At 38.2% G+C, this 18,431-nt stretch overlaps 1 long non-coding RNA gene across 1 annotated transcript; it reads left to right on the forward strand.

Annotated features, from left to right (window-relative positions):
* The first annotated feature begins 274 nt into the window (after positions 1–274).
* LOC309585885 lies at positions 275–17,669 on the forward strand. Its single transcript, XR_014227332.1, has 3 exons — positions 275–457; positions 10,888–10,972; positions 17,258–17,669. It is a non-coding gene; the product is annotated as an uncharacterized lncRNA (long non-coding RNA).
* The last annotated feature ends 762 nt before the right edge of the window (positions 17,670–18,431 follow it).

Below are 18,431 nucleotides of genomic sequence, written 5' to 3' on the forward strand. Positions count from 1 at the left end.
TCTATAACATCCCTGAAATGTGCTCAGATGAAAAGAGTTAGCATTCCAATGCTAACTGCTGCCAAATGCAGATGCAATCTGACCTCCCTCTGCTGCTTCACCTTCTGTAATTATACACCCAAGGATCACCTTTTTGACCCTTCAATTGCAATTGCCTCTACCATCAGCAATTCCTTTTCAAAGGCTGCATCTAAGTTTAACTGCAAGAGAACACCAGGAGATACCCCAGATCCTGCTTGCTCCTTGTATAACGAGATCATGTGCTTAGATTTCACCTACATGGAGACAGGGATGTGGGAAATGGCTGGTGACTTTTCCAGATAGCATGCTAATGGAAAGCCAGGATGAAGCAGGGGTCAGCACCTGTATCTGGAAATTCAGAAACACTCCTGGACTTTCGATTCCAGAGATAAGCAGAGAAGTTTCCTCCTGATATTGCCTCTTACATTGTTTGGTTGTGAGTATATTTCCTGTACAAAATCTGGAGTTTGTCCTCTGCATTATTTACTTTTATGCTGTGCTACCTTTTATCAACAGTTTTCTGGTTTAGTTCAGATAACTTCTAAAACTTGTCTGAAATGCAAATATATAAAAAAAATCCTCATATTTAGTAGGAATTAGGAAGCATGTCTCCAAATGTTGGGGGGTTTTGTTGTGTTTTTTTTTTGCCTTGCCAACTTTTTCTTCCTTTAAAGTAACCAGAATATTCTGCATTGCTAAGTGAGATGCTGGCAGAAGCATCAATAGATATTCCTTTATTAACATAAATTTTAATCACAGAATCATCAGGTTGGAAGAGACCTCCAAGATCATCAAGTCCAACCCATGCTCTAACACCACCTCAACTAAACCATGGAACTGAGTGTCACATCCAATCTTTTTTTAAACACATCCAGGGATGGTGATTCCACCACCTCCCTGGGCAGACAAAGCCAGTACTTCACTACTCTTTCTGTGTAAAACTTTTTCCTAATATCCAACCTATATTTCCCTTGCTGCAGCTTGAGACTGTGTCCTCTTGTTCTGTCAGTTGCTGTCTTCTAGACAAAACCAGCAAGTTAGTTAAACAAGAGTTGTTTGTATAAACATTTGTGAATTGTCATTAATTGCCTTCCATATCTTCAATTTTTTTATTACTCTGGTACCTTGTTATTAATCAGATTATTTTGCCTGCTTGTTTCTGTGTCACAGCCTGATAGTAACTTAGGTTGTACTACCTAAGTAGTGGCAGAGTTTATCTTTTCCAGGTTTTTCAGAGCTTTCATGATGTCCAAAGATGTAATAAAAATGAGCACTGATGGTCCAGAGAATTCCTTTCTACAATATTTCTTTAGAAGTTCTTTTGCACAGGTTTTCCAGTCCTGCTGATCCTACATATTTTTTTAAACTAGTGTTCCATGTTTGGTTATTAATGACTGAAATAAAAATCACTACCAAGCTTTTCCCAAGGGCACAAGAGATGTATTTACTGACCACTTCTGCTGTTCCTAAGATCTTATAATTATTAATAAGAATCTACCAGCTCTAATAACGAATTAATGCCACTATTGGAATTATTTTTGTTTCTAAAATGTCCCCTCCATACTCTTGCTCTTATCTCTGCTGACTATAGATTTTTCCAGGAATTATTTTGATTCCTTCACCCATTTTCTACAAACCCAGTTTTCTGATTTGTATTTGCTACTAGCACTTTTCTTTTTTCCATTTTTTTAAATTTGAAAGCTATTGCTAATCCTCTTTAAATTAGATTGTGCTAATATTTTTTAACTTGTCTTTTGTCTTCTGTTTAATAAAGATCCAGTCATCATTCATGAATTTCTGATTTTCTATCCTCTCTGATGACGTTGCATGTATTTGTTTTAAGACCATTTTATTTATTTTATCTAGAGAGGCAAATTTAAGTATTACTGATAAAGACTGGTGTCTTCATGTGATTATGGCAGGAACACAGAACTGAAGATACTACTGCTCATTAATTTTGTGATCAGCTGTTATCTAAGTTGAGGCAGCTTAAATGGTGTTATTCCATGGCTTGTTTAGGAAGTAATCTATACTGTCTGTGGTGTGTCTAGAAACAACAATTAAACAAAGGTCCAGCTTGTGCCATCCTAATGTGCCATGTGCTCCTGGGATCTTATTTAGGACTGACACAGCCCTCAAAGGGCCCTGTGCCTGTAAGGAGTTTGCATGGGATCAAGAGAATCCCCTGAGAGGAAAACAGGTGTCGAGAGAGTATTGGGAAGGTGGTGAATTAGCACATATGCTTGTTCTGATTTTATTCCATAGTTATTCAGTAATCCACAAGGGAAATGGACCCTTTTTTGGTGAATCCTTAAGACAGTGCAGCTCTCTTAGATTATGTCTTAGAGGTCATGGAGACAACAATCAGTATCTTTGTTTCATGTCATCACTAGTGCCTGATCTCTCAAGTGAGAACTCATGGAAAAAAACCAGACTAAATTTAGCCTTGATCCTACACATGCTTATTAAAAGAACACATCTTAAGTATTTGTCAGCTCTCTTGAAAATGCAAATGCATTACACAGTGAACACAGAAGAGGTGCTCTTCCCAATGTGCTCCATCCCTGGGGAGTGGTGCAGTAATTCTGTGTGAAACAAAGTCCCATTTCCATTTTCCTTCCAGTTGATATTTCTGTGTTTGTATGTGTATAGGACATGGACCTGGGTGGATACGGACGCACACATCACTTGTCAAAATGGGAATTTTTTTGCCCATAAGAAGACTTCTGAAAATCTCTGCAATTTCACAGATTTCCAACACACTACCCGAGGAGTAAGAACTACTTAACATCATACAAATTAATAGACCTGAGGTCTGTAATGAGCCCATGTTAATAAGTAGGGAATCAGTGAGAATCGTTATTCTGTGATTATGGATAAAAAGCTGTTAAAGACTAGGACAATAGTTTATTTTGCAGTTTTCCTTTACCCTTTTTAGAATAAAATAGGCAGGTAGGAAATTTTGTTACTACTAACTGGAGAACTAGCTTACCTGGAAAATTTTTATTTTGGAATTTCTGCCCTGCAGAAACTTGCATCCTTTCCTTGCCAAATGGCACATCTCAAATGAGATCCCCATCTCCTACAGCAAAATTATGTACTGCACTGGAAATAGATCTAGACTGGTACCATAGAAAATGAGATGCCAGCAATAACCCATTTGACCAGATCAATCTGCCTGCTCCAAAACTGTCAAAGGCTAGGGAGTTGTTCAAAGAGCAATCTCCAGGAAATAACTAACCTCTTACTTCTTCTCACATTTGCACTCACTTCTTAAATGTTTCTTGTCTGATCTCAGAAGGGTCATAATACTGTTATTAGAAGCTTTCCCTTCTTAAAAGGAAAAAAAAGGATATCTATGAAAATTGCAGTAATTTAAATTGGTCTTCCTGATCTGTCCAAAAATTATAAATTAACTTAATTATTTCCAGTGTTCAGTGTCTATAATTAACTCCTCAAGGAATACTAATTTTGACAACTCTTTTCCAAAAATAATCACTTGATGTTTAACCATAGTAAATTGGAGCATCTCTTTATGGGAGGAAAATGAAAACATTCACATAAGCTCCCTGAGTTCTTCTGCTCAGTGCTGTAATATAAATTGGAGATTTGCAATATGCTTGTGCACAAATAAAACACACTAAGAGAAATCAACACATGCATGTCCCTCTTTTCTTTGCAAGTGTGTACACACAGGAGCTATTGCCATGCTTCATAACTTTGCACTCTCCCTGTGAAAGTTCAGATTAAATGGTAATGTACCGATCCAAGGCTAACGTGAAGGGATTAATATCTTTCCTGATTTTTGACAGGAAGAGGGAAAATCTATGTTCATAATAAGCTAAACCATATATTTTACTGGAAATGACATATGTAGAATGATTTTATAAAAATGAATCTGTCATTCTTTTCTGATGTAGTTCACTATCATAGGGCATCAAATTAATCTTTTATAGATCTGTGTTTGTGGTATTGGCTTATAATGATTTGTGGTTGTTTTCTTCCAACGAAGTAAACTCCTATGAAACACAGAAATGGCCATGAATGTTACAATCACAGAGTCTAAAGAAACTCTTCTGCTTGGGACTGATAGTCTCACCCTAGGGTGATTTTTCTGGGTCAGTTAAATTGTCTTGGCAGTCATTCTTTCACTGCCATGTGTCTGCTGCCAGTTAGCATTGACTGAACTGGTGGCACCTAAAGAAAGCCCATCAGTGTGAGTCCAGAAATTCAAGTTCCCCATGGGAAACCTCTCTGCAAGGAAGCAGACAATCCTCTTAAGAACATATTGTCATTTGTGCATCCCTCTTTGAAGTCTTAGAGCAATGGAAGAGATTAAATATCTGTTCCCTCAGAAAGAGTTTAATAACACATCACCTTTATATTTACATTACAGGTTTAAATTCAGGTATTCTTGTTAGACAGTTTGTGTATTAATCTCTATTCTTGGCTCCTCCATAGGGCAGGTATGCCCTTGCCTGTTGTGGCAGTCATCACTAGGATAGTGTTCTTGAGAGGATAACAGAACCTGAACTCCACCAAACCCACAGAGCCATGCAAAGACAGTAATATCAAGATCAGATCAGATAAAGTATGTTTAACTTTATCAAATACATTATTGTAACAAAGAGGTTTCAATTTTTCTGCTAAATCGTCTCCCTTGTGCCTAGATGGAGGCAGTTCCTTATGAAAAGAAAAGAAGGAGGGAGGGAAGCAGAGACTTTCGGGGTCCTGCAGGTTTCAGGATGGCACTTGCACAAAGAGAAGCAAAGTGCTTGTCTTCTGTTTTTTTGCAGGGTACAGATTCTTCTTTCCCGCTTCCAAGATCAGCTGAGTTCAAAACACAGGTGTCCTGGTTTCGGCCAGGACAGGGTTAACTTTCTGCAGTAGCCGGAAGAGGGCATGGCCAGGACCCTGATGGCATTTGCTATCATCTCACATAATTGTCAGGGCAGGGGAGGAAACATGGCAGGGGTTTTTCTGTGCAAATAGTTTCTTTAGACATAGATGTATATAATCTTACAGCTTTTGTTATCAATATTGTTGCCGTTACTCTTGGTTTTCTTATCTCATTGCTGTTTCTAGTAAATTGTTCTTATCTCAACCCATGATCTTTGCCTTTTGTGCCTCCCATTGGAGAGGGAATGGCATGTGGTCCTTTTCATAGGAGTACTAAATTAGAGAATACCATAGCTAAACCAGGACAACACAACTACCTCATCCTGAAAATATGTTAAGGTATCCCTTTGTAAGAGGTAGCTTCTACCCCTATAAAATCTCAAGGCCTCCTATTCCTGTTGAAGAGGGGGTATTCTTAGTCTGAAGACCTCTGTTTTCAGGGAAGGAGAAGATAATGGACTTGCTGTCAGGATTCAGTTCTTCTACATCCTCCATGCCTTATTTAAGGTATAACTGAAATCTATGCTGTGACTGATATTTAGAAAGATCAAGAGTGGCTTTCTTAATACTATTTCTCCCCTAAGCACTAGGGTGATAATTTTCCTGTCCAATCACTGTCCAAACTGGTCTCACTTCTGTTTTTTTTTTAGGTAAACGTTGCAATGAAAAATCAAAAAGATTGAAGGGTTATAATTTTTTTCTTATCTGAAAAGTGTTATTCTTTTAACTTCATAAAATATTTGAAATGCTACACTGCAGAAGTTATTAGTACATTAAAAAATCTTTACACCAGTATCCTGTTTCCTAGATAAAATAAGTGTTAAGACATTAAAAAAGAACAAAACAGGTTTGTCCCAGAAAATTGTTGTAGAGTTTTGTCTTTTTAACAGTGATTCAGGACTTCTTTTAGCCCTTTTCAAAAGAAATTTTTAGTGCATTCAGTAATCCTTTCCACAATACTTAGAATCAGTTTGAAAACTGATAATTCCAAGAGTTTTGGAAACCTAATGTAAATTGCTCGAAGGACAGAATGACAGCACTAATCGTATAAATCATGCTAGCACTAAATAGCGTATATTACTGAAAATTGTACTAACAAACAATATCCTTATCTGACATAATTTACAGTGTTATGATCATTTTCGTATCATATATCCACCACCCACTGCCTCCTTCCCATTTCTTACAATTTATCATTTCATTCTCTAGGTTGGCATCCCACCTCATCAGTACTGACTTCCTTCTGGCTGCATGAGTGAATTCCTTGCACATAGTATCTTTGCCTAGAGACCATCCCCCTGCAAGTGTGTTGCTCAGGCCACAGAGTTCAAAAGCCACATTTGAGCTCAGACTGTGCAGATGGGGAAGATACCAAAAAAAGACATCTCCTTCCAAATTAAGGGTCCATCTTGCCTGTTAGAAAATATCTATATTTGTTTTGCTAGAGAAAGTATGTGTTTGAGCCTGACTGATATCTGTGATTTTATATACTACTTGACTGTCAATGTGCTCACGGGCAGGGTGATTCATGCCAGCTGGCATTTTCCTAGGTCATGGCCAGATGTGACACAAGGACACTACTTGCAAGAGGCAATATGGTCAACATTCCGCTTCTTTGAAGGGTGAAGGAAAGGAGCAATTCCCATGCCACTTTTTTTCTCAGGGTTTGCCCACCTCCCCTTTCTTGGCTGGCATGGGTGTAGTTTGCACCCAGAAAAGTGTAGTCCCTCCACCCTACAGTGTTCAACAAAGACAACAGAAGAAGAAGTAATTTTCTGCTAGGTTGAACAGGAGAGGAAACAATTTGCTACTCATGCCATCAGCCTTTTCTGGACCAAAACTGTAGTGGGGTCATGCTTGAGGCCTCCTCCATCATACTGGGTGTACACAAATCTCATGTTACATATATCATCTTCTTGCTTTATGTGGATTTGAATTATTTTTCCTTATTGTTGTTTCATTTTGTATTGTTTTACTTCAGATGAAATAATTCTGTCCAATTAACCCCTTTGTGCAACATGAAAGTTGTAAGTCAGATATTTAGGTACAAGATGGGAAGTTTTGTAATTATTTTTCATATATTATACCCATGTGACAATTTATGTTGTAAAGCTACTACATTTACATTATATTTTAATTAAATGTTACTTTTAAAGATATTTAACAAGATATCCATACATGCCTCCTCTTGGGATTACTAACTTTTATTATCTTAAGCGTGTCATACAGGAAATTTATCAAAAATCCAGTGCTTGGCTTCTTTTTATTCCCTTTGTGATCCTGGTTTTGATAATCATTATTAAAGTACTGTTCCACTTAATGGCTTTGCAGTAAAAAATAACAATGCCCTTGAGAGAAGAAGAGATTTATTGGAACCACAATGCAAATAAAAAAACTATTGCCAAGTTTGGTGTTTTCCTGAAAGCTTTGTCTATACTAGTAAATAAAATGGGCCAGAGACTATTCTCTGTCCCTGAGGACAAATGATATGGCACAACCCACATTCAGGCAGCTAAACCCTCTTAATTCTCAAAACAAGGGAACTACATCCATACTGCCAATCGCAAGCAATCCTTAGAGTGCATCACCCCCCAAGTCATGGTCCAGGACTGTTTGTGGTGGTGTTAATTGGTTTACATCCAAAAGTCTGCCAGGAGCTAAGCTAACAGGGTGGATGCTTCTGTCCTTGCACAGGCTGTTGCTTATTAGTATAGTCATGGCCATATTTCTACAGAACACTGATCACACAGCACAGCCAGTGATTGAGGGCTGTGGTAACCATTCATGGCACTTGTTCAAGTTGCAGCTCAGTACTAGTACTTTCAACTCAGAACAAAAAATGTTGGATTTGAATACTCAAAATAAAACAATTCCTTGGTTTACAGAATGTCTTTGAACAAAGGAGTAAATTCATGTCATATAGGTGAAAGATGAGCTGCCCTCAAAAGATGGCTAAAAACAATGGATAAAAAGAAATTAAACCCCACTGGCCTCTAACCTTACTAAAGGAACGCCTAATTAAAGAAAAACTTTTATTTTTGTATTCTAAACACTCTTAAGGTTCTCTGTGAAATCTAAGTCAGGCTTTTAAATGAAGCTTGGCTTTCATTGTGCTTTAACCCTTATACAGAGGACAAATGAATATTCTTGGAGCTCCTGCTGAGGCAAATGGCCCTTAGTGCACTTGTTGAGAGCTAGCTGAGGTATTTCTGTGTTACGCTGAGCTGTGCACCCTGCATCCTGTGCAAGACATAAATCCTTCCCTGCTCGCCCTTTACTTCAAGCAAGAAGCAACTTTGATGTTGTTGGTATCAGCATTAACTTTGTATGGCAGGCTGAGCCATGGCATGCTGAAGCATCAAGGAATGAAGGTCAGGCAATACCCTTTGTCTCTCAATGCTCAGGTGAGCAGGGTGTCACATTCAAGAAAACAAGGCAATTTATAGGGGAGATCATTGCCTGCAACTCAGGAGAGCGCTTGAGCACATGATCAATATCCAGCATGTTTGCAGCTGGCTGTATGAAACAAAATTTCAGTGGTTTCTTGGGTCCTGAAAGTTCAAAGAGTAAGAAAGATCTCTTGAGAAGGAGACATAAAAGCACCAGGGCAACAGAAAGAGGACAATTATGCCAGATTTTATTTTAAAACACTGAGCTATAAATGTGAACAAGAACAAAATGGAAAAGCAGTTCAAAACACTGGAGGAGGCAGGCAGCCAAAACATTTGTCTGAAAAAGCAGCTTCTGTGGTACACTTGGGCTAGAATGTCTTGTGTTTGTAGCTTGCTCTCAATGTTGGTTGACTTGAACATGATTTTTCTTCTGCAGCCAAAAGCAGCCAAGGCCTACTGGATATAGTACATTCTTTGCCATCTTCTGTTAAAAAGTAATATAGCAGTTTAACACTGCAAATTTGCATCTTTGAAAATGGAAGGCAAAATCGTCTGTCTCTATTTCTGATGGATATGGATTTTCTTGTTTTGCTGGAGTTTTTTCCCTAGAAAATTTAAACTTATGTTCGGTACCTTTTCTATTTACATTAGCTATGGACCTATTCGGATGTTTTTCAAAGAGCTAATCCAGCAGAAAGTTTTTCAGAGTCTTTCCAGATCTAGACAGAGAGTCAGGGATTATGAAAAGAGTGAAAGCCACAAAATCTGCAGCTAGCAAAAACTGTTGACTTTGATGCTGGGATACAGCCCTGTTTGGTGCCTCTTACAGCTATTGCTAGGACTGCTGACAAGTTCCCGTTTCCTCAGTGATGAAGAAGTAATTTTAGCCACAACAATTAGCAAAATAGCTGGATATGGACTTCCATCGGAGGAGCACAACAACAAGGATGTAGTCTTTGGTCACATTGAAATGAAAGAAATTCCATCTGCATACATACAAAAAAGGGTCAGGATAATCACAGAAGCAGTACAGGCTCGGTCCTTTAAGATTGTTTAAACTTGGTGAGGCAACACTCTTCATTTAACTTTGAAGTTGGCCTGTTCTGAGCAGGAGCTTGGATTTACATAGATCCCTTTGAACCTAAATTATACTCAGGTTCTAATTTTAATATTCTATAGAAACTTAGCAAAGCAAGGTAAAAATTAACTAGATATCATCTGTACCTTTCTAATCTGCTTTATTTATGGTAAATAGTATCTTCACTTCATTTAGAAACATAGAAATCCTGGTATTAATATTTCAATATCCACATAATTTCCAGAAGTCATCCAGATATAGACATAGCTAGATGAAACTATCTTCAGTTAGTGTTTTACTCGCCACACAATCTAATTAATATTTTAATATTGGGTCTTCCCACACAACCAATTTTCTAAACTACATATATTAAAAGGTAAATCACACCTAAAATGTTGGAAAATTATGCTGGACCTCAGGGAATTTCAGTAGTTTTTATACCACACACACTATGAGTTTCTTTTTCAGCTTGAAGCTCTGAGCTTCAGGTTTCAGAAAACCCAAAATTCAAAGGAAGGTTAAGGAAAATTACGTTTTCTCTGCTTCTTAGTCAAAACCATTAATGCCACAGAGGTTTCCATGGCTACCGTGGTACCGTGACACTGAAAAAACAATTTATTAAATCAATGAAAAAGTAAAGAAAGAGAACACGAAAGAAAAGACCTCTGCTTTAACAAAATTTCAATATAAATATTAAGATGAAAGAGAACCACACATACACAGGCAGAAAGCAGGCTGAGTTGGTACCACAGCAAGGCACTTCTGAGCAGCTTCATTAGCAATTGCACTTCATTTAAATGGGCTTCTCATCCTCTCAAAGCAGCATGGGGAAGTTCAAGTTTAAAGGTGGCCCTAAGAGATGATGAAGATTTCTCACAGTGAAAAATTAAAACAGAAGCATGGTGACTAGTGCAGGCAGGTAAATTTATCAGGTAAATGAGGGGACTTAAAAGTTCCCAGGCTGTCACTGCATGGCAAGAGTGCTGGCCTCACACCACAGCCTGACCCAGGCCTTGCAGACAGAAAAGATTATGGCTGCGTTTTGTGAAGGAACCCAGTCCTTAATCATGAACAGTCTCGACACTTTTCATAAGCAAAAAATGGTCTTTTCTGGTGCCATGTTAACATTTAAGCCACCTTTGAAATGTAAACTAGTGAGTGAATGTGTCTTATGTGTGAAAAAGGTGCAGGAAAAGTCTATTCAAAGGAGAGTGTGGATGCAATTGGATTAAAGTATTTTAGGTTGCTAAGCAAGTATATGTATATCATCTCTTATCATGGCACAGTCACTGTTGCAACACAAAATACTGTTCTAGGCTTGTATTATAACAAATGTTTGTATTTTAAAATAGAATCTGTAATTTGATTATTTATTCCTGCTAAAAATCTGGCCCTTATTAATTTTAACATTAAAAATTTCATAAGAATTTTCTCTGCTCATTGTTACATTTAACTGATGACGAATATATTTCTTCCTTTCTTCTCTCCTTTCTACAGAGCAAGGTCAGCTTTCTGTATGGTTCATGGTAAGCCAGCATCAAAAGGCAGTATCATCCATCATTTAGGTTTCCTCCGAAGCTACGTGAGTATGGCTGTTGTTGGCTTATAGCTATCCTTGAAAATTTCACCTGGTTAGGTTGGCCTGTCTGGTTCTACCCTCTTAAATTTCACTGTCACTTGACTCCTTGTGGAAATGAGAAATATTTACACTGCCAGAGAATATTAAAATTTTACCTTTAATCTTCATGCTCAGCAGTTGCTTCCATTTGTAACTAAGCACATTCACAGAAATTATGTTTCTTGCTCAGATGCTTTGAGGGCTGATATAAACTCAGTGGGACTCTGAACTGGCATCTTTTTCAGTGAGTCCTCTAGTTTTGGCAGTATCAAGCTGTTTCAGAAAGATTTGATGGTTTTTTAAATTGCTTTAGTATAAACAGAAAATAATTTTTCAAAATAGTAATAAAATAATGGCATTTTGATTTTTCAATGGGAAATATCTTTATTGCTATTATTAATTGACTTCATTTAATTTTCTTTCCATTTCATTCTGATTTTATTTTTAAAACTTAAATACCAGTTTCTCACATTCAAGGTTAACATTGTGGTTCAGGTGAAGCAAAAGATTATTTTTAAGAATCTGGTTCTTAGAAAGTATTTTCAGCTATCTTATTTTAAAGAAATTGTTGTTAGTATTAAATTTACTTTTATTTTCCTTAACTGAAAAAAAAGAAGCTGGCAGCACAGCTTTAATCTTAACAGGATCTTTAGTAATGACGGCAGCTGCTCACTAGATAAATGGCTTTCATTTATTCACTCATTTCATCTTGGACACCTAATGTGATTGACAAATGTGTCTATTCAGGTTTTTCACTTGTTCTGACATCCTAGTGCTGGCAGAACTTCACTGAATTACTTGAGAAAATCAAACTGTTGCCACAAATCAACAGGTGCAAACTTATGAATGTCTTTCGCACCAAGCACTGCGGAAATAATCTCAAGAGAATAATTACGTGAGAAGTGATGATGGGTCTTTCTAATAGAGAGCCAGCAGACAAACACACATAGTTTGCAATGAATTGCTGAGATCTGACTGTCTGCTCAAAGCCAGTGATGGAGCATGATAATTCTGCTGCAATGTCTCTGATACTCAGACTTGAAGGGATCATTTAATTTACTCAGACTGAGCTGATTAGGTGCCTTAATTCTCAGGCTCTGAGTACCTTACAGTACTTCACGGCAGTTTGGTTAGACAGCCTGTTAGTCCTTCCTCCCTGACCACTGGCAATAGTCCTGAGGATGTCCAAAACCTATGGACTGGTAATCTATGCAGTGAAAGGATGTAAGTCTGGGTATTTAAATATAAAATTCTAACCACATAATTAAAGTTCTATTTTCACAAAAATTTCTTCCTATAAAGTAAGCTCAACATATCAGTCATGCATTTTTCTTTATGCAGGATCTTCAGGGGCCCCTGTACTCCCTATAGGATTATATTTCACAAGCCATCTGCTGAGAATCAAGGAAAACCTTTATGCTTCCATCATTCTACCCTTCCTCTTGCAGGATAACACAGGCACAGTAACAGCTGAAAAATCCTGGAAAAAGCCTTCCAGTTTTCTGTTGCTCTTCAACTCTTTTATGACCCAGACCTCTTCTGATACTTAACAGTGCATTCATGGGCCATATTCTAAAACAAAAATAGGTGACTAGTCAAGCAGCAGAAGTGATACTCCTTTTTGACTTTTGTATAGCATGTTTTACTCCTAGGGATTGTACTCTCACAATATAAAAGTTGTAAATTTGACAGAACACTTACTTGAGGCTTATGAAAAATACAGAACTGTCAGTAAAGCAGCTATTACTGAATGGTGTAACTAATGACAGAATCTTTTTTGATTTTGTTATTACTAAAATATTTTTTCCCATACTTGATCTAGAAATCATAGAATCATTGAGGTTGAAAAATATCTCCAAATTCGAGTCCAACTGTTAGTCTAGCACTGCCAGGTCCACCACTAAATCATGTCCCTAAGTCACTAAAGCATGTCCCTAAATGATCCATATTGCCCACTCAGTGCTGTCTACCTTGTATTTCTGCTTCCCTTGATGTTCAGGAGAAGTCTCTCATCTGCTCACCAGACAGACCTGACAGCAGGGAATTTCTATCCTCACCATTGTGGGAGCACTTTTAGACAAAGTCTATGAGCTTGAAAAACATAGCCCTTACAGATGGTGTTATCAGTGATAGGCAGTGCCAGAGATGATAAAAGCATTTAAACCAGTAGAGAGGATGAAAGGGTGGCAGTCTGTGTTTATATAGTTGCATTAGTTTCTTAGGAAGTAGATGAAGCAGGAAAGAAGAAAGAAGAGACAGTAATCAGAGTACCAGAGCAGCCACCACACCTTGCTGAGGATAAGATTAAGCCCTTCATCTGTGCCTATTGAGGACACACAAACACAGTGTGAGGTACATGGCTGTCTGCAGGAAAACGTCCTAACAAGGTCTGAAGGTTTTTGTTGCTTTCTGGAAGGAATAAGAAAAATAAATTGTTCTGAGTAGCAGAGAACCACCTGTACTGAGTGGCTATGGTGCAGCAAAGCCTGGAAACAAATGGTAAATGCAGCCATGGAAGAAGCCCATATACAGTTGTAAAGATACATGTTGGGTGTCCGTATAATTACTTGCTTGAATTAAGTCTAGTGAGCTGTATTTCTTACAAAATCAAGCCAAAAGGTAAATGAACAAAGCAAAAGATGTCCTTAAAAATTACTGGTATCAAGGTTAAGGTTTTGTGAAGTGTATATACATCTTATGTAAATAGTACAAAAAGGACTATCTCTAGGATAAGTAGTTTATATCGCGCATATTAAGCATTTTCTCCTTATTCATCTTGATATCAAAGCTATTATGCAACTTTAAACCATAATGTTTAAGCAATTACTTATTCTAATTACTTTAGGCAATAAAATATATTTATACCTTTTTAACAGCAATTTCTTAATTTGCATATTTTCATTAATTTAAAAAAATGAATAATTTAGAAGCACAGTAACAGGTGATTTATACTAAAAGACATTTTGTCTGTGAAGAACAGTTTACCCATTTTTCCCATATATAGCACTGGGCAGCAGCCCAAGAGCTTTGGTGTCTGCACTATGGAAACTAAAGGGCTGCAACATCTTTTAGTTGGCTCCTTTGCTGTGGATCTGTTAATAAAACAACTTTGGCTGTTTCCAGATTATCCCAGCTATAACTGATCGAGGCCTGGTGCAAGTTAGAAAAGCCTCAAGGCTGCTCTAAATTATGAATGTCATATGGTCCCCAAAGAAACCTATGACATAGGGTAATGCCTCATTTGCAAGGAGCCAGAGCTCTGTGAGGCTGTGGACGGTCTCTTCAGTCTTTGTTTTCACTGAACACAGTGGTGGCAGATTCAGATCTAGGCCAGGCAACAAAATCCAAATTCTGAATATCATACTCTTGAGCTGGGTTTTGTTGCACTTACCATGTTGAAAGTACATAGCAACTTGCATTATTGAGGTGCTGGAGTACATTCAAAGAAGGGCAGTGAAGGTGGTGAAGGGTCTGCAGCACAGATCTGGTGAGGATTGGCTGAGGGAGCTAGGGTTGCTTAGCCTGGAGAGAAGGAGGCGCAGGAGAGACATCACTCTCTACAGCTACCTGAAAGGAGGCTGTAGAGAGGTGGGAGTCAGTGTCCTCCCAAGTAACAAACCATAAGACAAGAAGAAATGGCCTCATGTTGTGCCAGGGGAGGTTTAGATTGGATATTAGGAAAAATTTCTTCACTGAAAAGGTTGTCAAGCACTGGAACAGGCTGCTCAGGGAAGAGATTGAGTTAGCATCCATGGGGGTATTTAAAAGTCGTGGAGATGTGGCACTTAGGGGCATGGTTTAGTGGTGGACTTGTCAGTGCTGGATTAATGGTTGGACTTGATCTTAGAGGACTTTAGAAGGAAGAAGTCAAATTAGAGAAAACAAGAGTTTTTGGACCTGATGTACATGATAAAATAATCTTGTGACAGGTTTGGCCACTTGTGGAAAGTTTAGGGATTCATAAATAGAACATCTCTGGGTGACAGCATGCCCAGGTACGGAGCATGGTGTGCAGCCCTCTGCAGAATTGTTACCTTCATTATCCACCACACATCTGTGCTGAGCACTGTACTGGAGTTAATTTGGGGATTTCTATCCCACCTCTGCATAATATAAACCACTACTCAGAGTCTAAAGCAGCAGTGAAGCACTGTTTAGATCAAAAGAATGACAGGATTCAGCCCCATAAATACACACATTCTGTTGCATAGTATATGTTACCCTCAAATCTGTTATCTCTACGTTTTAGCCATAAATCATATTCTGTTTCAAGAAAATGGATACTCCACGTGCTTGACATGACAGTTCCATTGGAGAGAAGGAGAGTACTGTGAACACACAGCAGGATCTGTTATAACTAATGCCAGACAGAAAACGATGCAGATTTATGCCATCCAAGAAGCCAGCCTATAAAATTTTATGAAATAAAAATTTAAGAAAATGAAACAAAAAGGTACAGGTTCTAATTAAACTATTCTATTGATAGTCTTGCACAATGTCATTGTTCTCGATGTCTCATTTGTATAATTTTAAATAACCAGGATAGATCATTGACCCAAAGTTACTGCAGATTTACCCATGTATTTTTGCAACTGGGAGTAAAATAAAATTGAAGTTCATCTAGATTTACAAGGATCAAACTTAAATACTCTGATTCAGCAATGACTATTCTTTTTTTCCAAATATACTCAAGATAGAGTATTTTATATGCTGAGATTGTCACCCAGACAGTGCAGATGCTTGCTCAAGCAAGAAAAGTGTTGCTGTTAAAAGATCAACAGTGAGATGCTGTGTATCACAAAAAAAAAGTTTTAGTTAATAGAGCTTTATCACCTCCAGGACTGGCATTACAGAAACTTACAAAGTTCCTTGATTGCTGCAGTTACATGCAAGGTGCCAAAAGTGTTTTGACTGGGTGGTTTAACTCAGAGAGGTTTCTTGGCAAGGACACAGTATTGTAGACAAATGTTCCAAAGCTTTCTTTGTGTCACTGGTCAGTTGGCCAGTGTTAAGTATTACAGGAGAAAGGTGGGAAGAGTAAAAGTTATTATTCTTCCTCACTCTAGACACTGGACCGATTCTGGAAGCCCAAAAAGCAGATACATAGGGCAAGAAGGGCACACAATGTTTTCCTTTCAACTGTAGTTCAAATCTAGCAAACATACAAAATGGATTATGTTTGGATTTAATGGAAAAGTAGCTTCCAGACAAAGAAAGAAGATGCAGTGATCTTCTCCTCCACCCCAACCAGTGGAATACCTAAACAAGAAAATCAAATTTGGTCCAGAAATTCCTCAAGCCAACAGTTTAAAGATCTCAAGTGAAGAGCTTGGGCTGTCTCAATTACAGGAGAAAAATAATTTATGTAACATAAAGAGAATAAAAATTTGTCAGATTTCTTTAAAATCACATCTGTTCATCATGCATTATGTTTGGTGACAGAAAGAGCAAACTCTAAAGCACTATATGATAAAAGAGAGGAAGCATGGCTTCCAGTTTTGGTACCCTTCCAGTCCTGCATCCAAGTCATTTATGAAGCTATTGAAGAGCACAGGACTGAGGATGCAGAACCCCATTAGTGACAGGTCATCAGTCTGATGTCACCCCATTCACTATAACCCTTTGTGCCCAACCCATGAGCCAGCTGCTCACCCATCACATGATGTGTTTATCCAGCTGTGTGTAGGATATCTTATCCTGAAGGATACAGTGAGGGACACTATCAACAGCTTTATTGCATTCGTAGTTAATAAAACTGGCTTGTTGATTGTCATCACATTCTCCTGTAGGTATTATGAACCTGTGATGGCTAGCAGTTAAAACCTCTTCATGCAGCAGCTTATATTACAACATTGTTTCCTGTTACTAAAACTGTGATAGTATTGTCACAGGATTATACCCTAATAAAAGGCATCTATGATTCTATTATTACTAGAATCATAGGTTGAAAGGGACCTTAAAGACCATCCAGTTCCAACTCCCCTGCCATGGCCAAGGACACCTTTCACCAGACCAGGTTGCTCAGAGCCCCATCCAACCTGGCTTTTAACATTCCCAGGGATGGACTGTCCACACTTCTCTGGGCAACCTGTTGCAGTGCCTCACCGCTCTGAATGTAAAGAATTTCTTCGTAATATCTAATCTAAACCTACTGTTTGAAGTAGGTTTAATGGCTGCTGTTTGAAGCCATTCCCCCTTGTCCTGTCACTACATGCCCTTGTAAATATTTTCTCTCTGTCTTTTTTGCAGGCTTCCATCAGGTACTGGAAGGCTGCAATTAGATCACCTCAAAGCCTTCTCTTTTCCAGGCTGAACAATCCAAGATCTCTCAGCTTTTCCTCCATCTCTCTAATTACCATGACAGACTCACTCCAACAGGTTGATGTCCTTCCTGTGCTAGGGACCCCTTTAAAATACTTATTTTCTAAATTACAAACATAGTAGTGTCAAACTATTTGTATTATTTGATGGAAGACTTTTCTTAATAACTTGTGGATGCAAGGAGAGATTCTTATTTGTCATTCTGTCATTCAGTGTGGTGCAACACTTACAGCAGTTTATTAGCATGGGTCAGATTTTTCTCCAACAGTTTTCACACAGCTTTGCAATTCTCCTTGTCTTGCACATCTGTATAATGAGAGATTAGAAAATAAGGAAATGGTAGGGGAAAACTTAAAGAACTTTGAAATAAATACGGATTCTTAATTGACTTAGTCTTTCTTTGCATGTTTTGTTGGGTTTTTTCAGTTCTGTGGTTTCTCTTTGAGATCACAGTTTGGGTGCTTATTTTCCCAGCTGGTTCCAGGGTGGATTCCTCTACACAACACAAAAATCCTCTCCTAAAGTGAGGAGCATTCTTGGCATTTCTGGTTCATTATACATTTTAAGGGTGTGTCTAGCAGAGAACCAAAACCGTTGACAAAACTGCAACGAAAAGCTCCTCACTATGACTCTTACTGAGGGCAAATATTTCTGTTTTCAAAGGTTTATAGAGCATTTTGAAATGAACACTTAGTTCATTTCAATATGGAATCATACTCCTCTGTTTTCAGACAGAGGTGTGCTATTCTTCTAAGCCACTGACCATTTGTACTAAGAAGTGTTCCGAGTCACACATAAATTGGTGTGTTACCTACATGCCATTGTCTTGTTAGGGTTAGAGCTCACCAGCTCGTGAGCCCAGCTCCAGTGGTTGAGACACTCATCCTTTGGCTTAGAGCTGATTATCAAACGCTTGGTTATGAGACAGAGAAGTCAAACAGGCCGACTTCCAGGACAGATCACCAGTTTTTTAAGGAGTAAGGGAAGACAGACCACTCTGGTACAGAGTAAACAAATCTTCCCTCCCGTCTTTGAAATCCTGGGATCCCAGTGTCCCTAACTAACTTATTAACTGGGCCAGAAAAACTCACAAAATACCCTA

The sequence above is a fragment of the Coloeus monedula genome (assembly GCF_965178545.1).
Source record: "Coloeus monedula genome assembly, chromosome: 2".
NCBI classification, from domain to species: domain Eukaryota; kingdom Metazoa; phylum Chordata; class Aves; order Passeriformes; family Corvidae; genus Coloeus; species Coloeus monedula.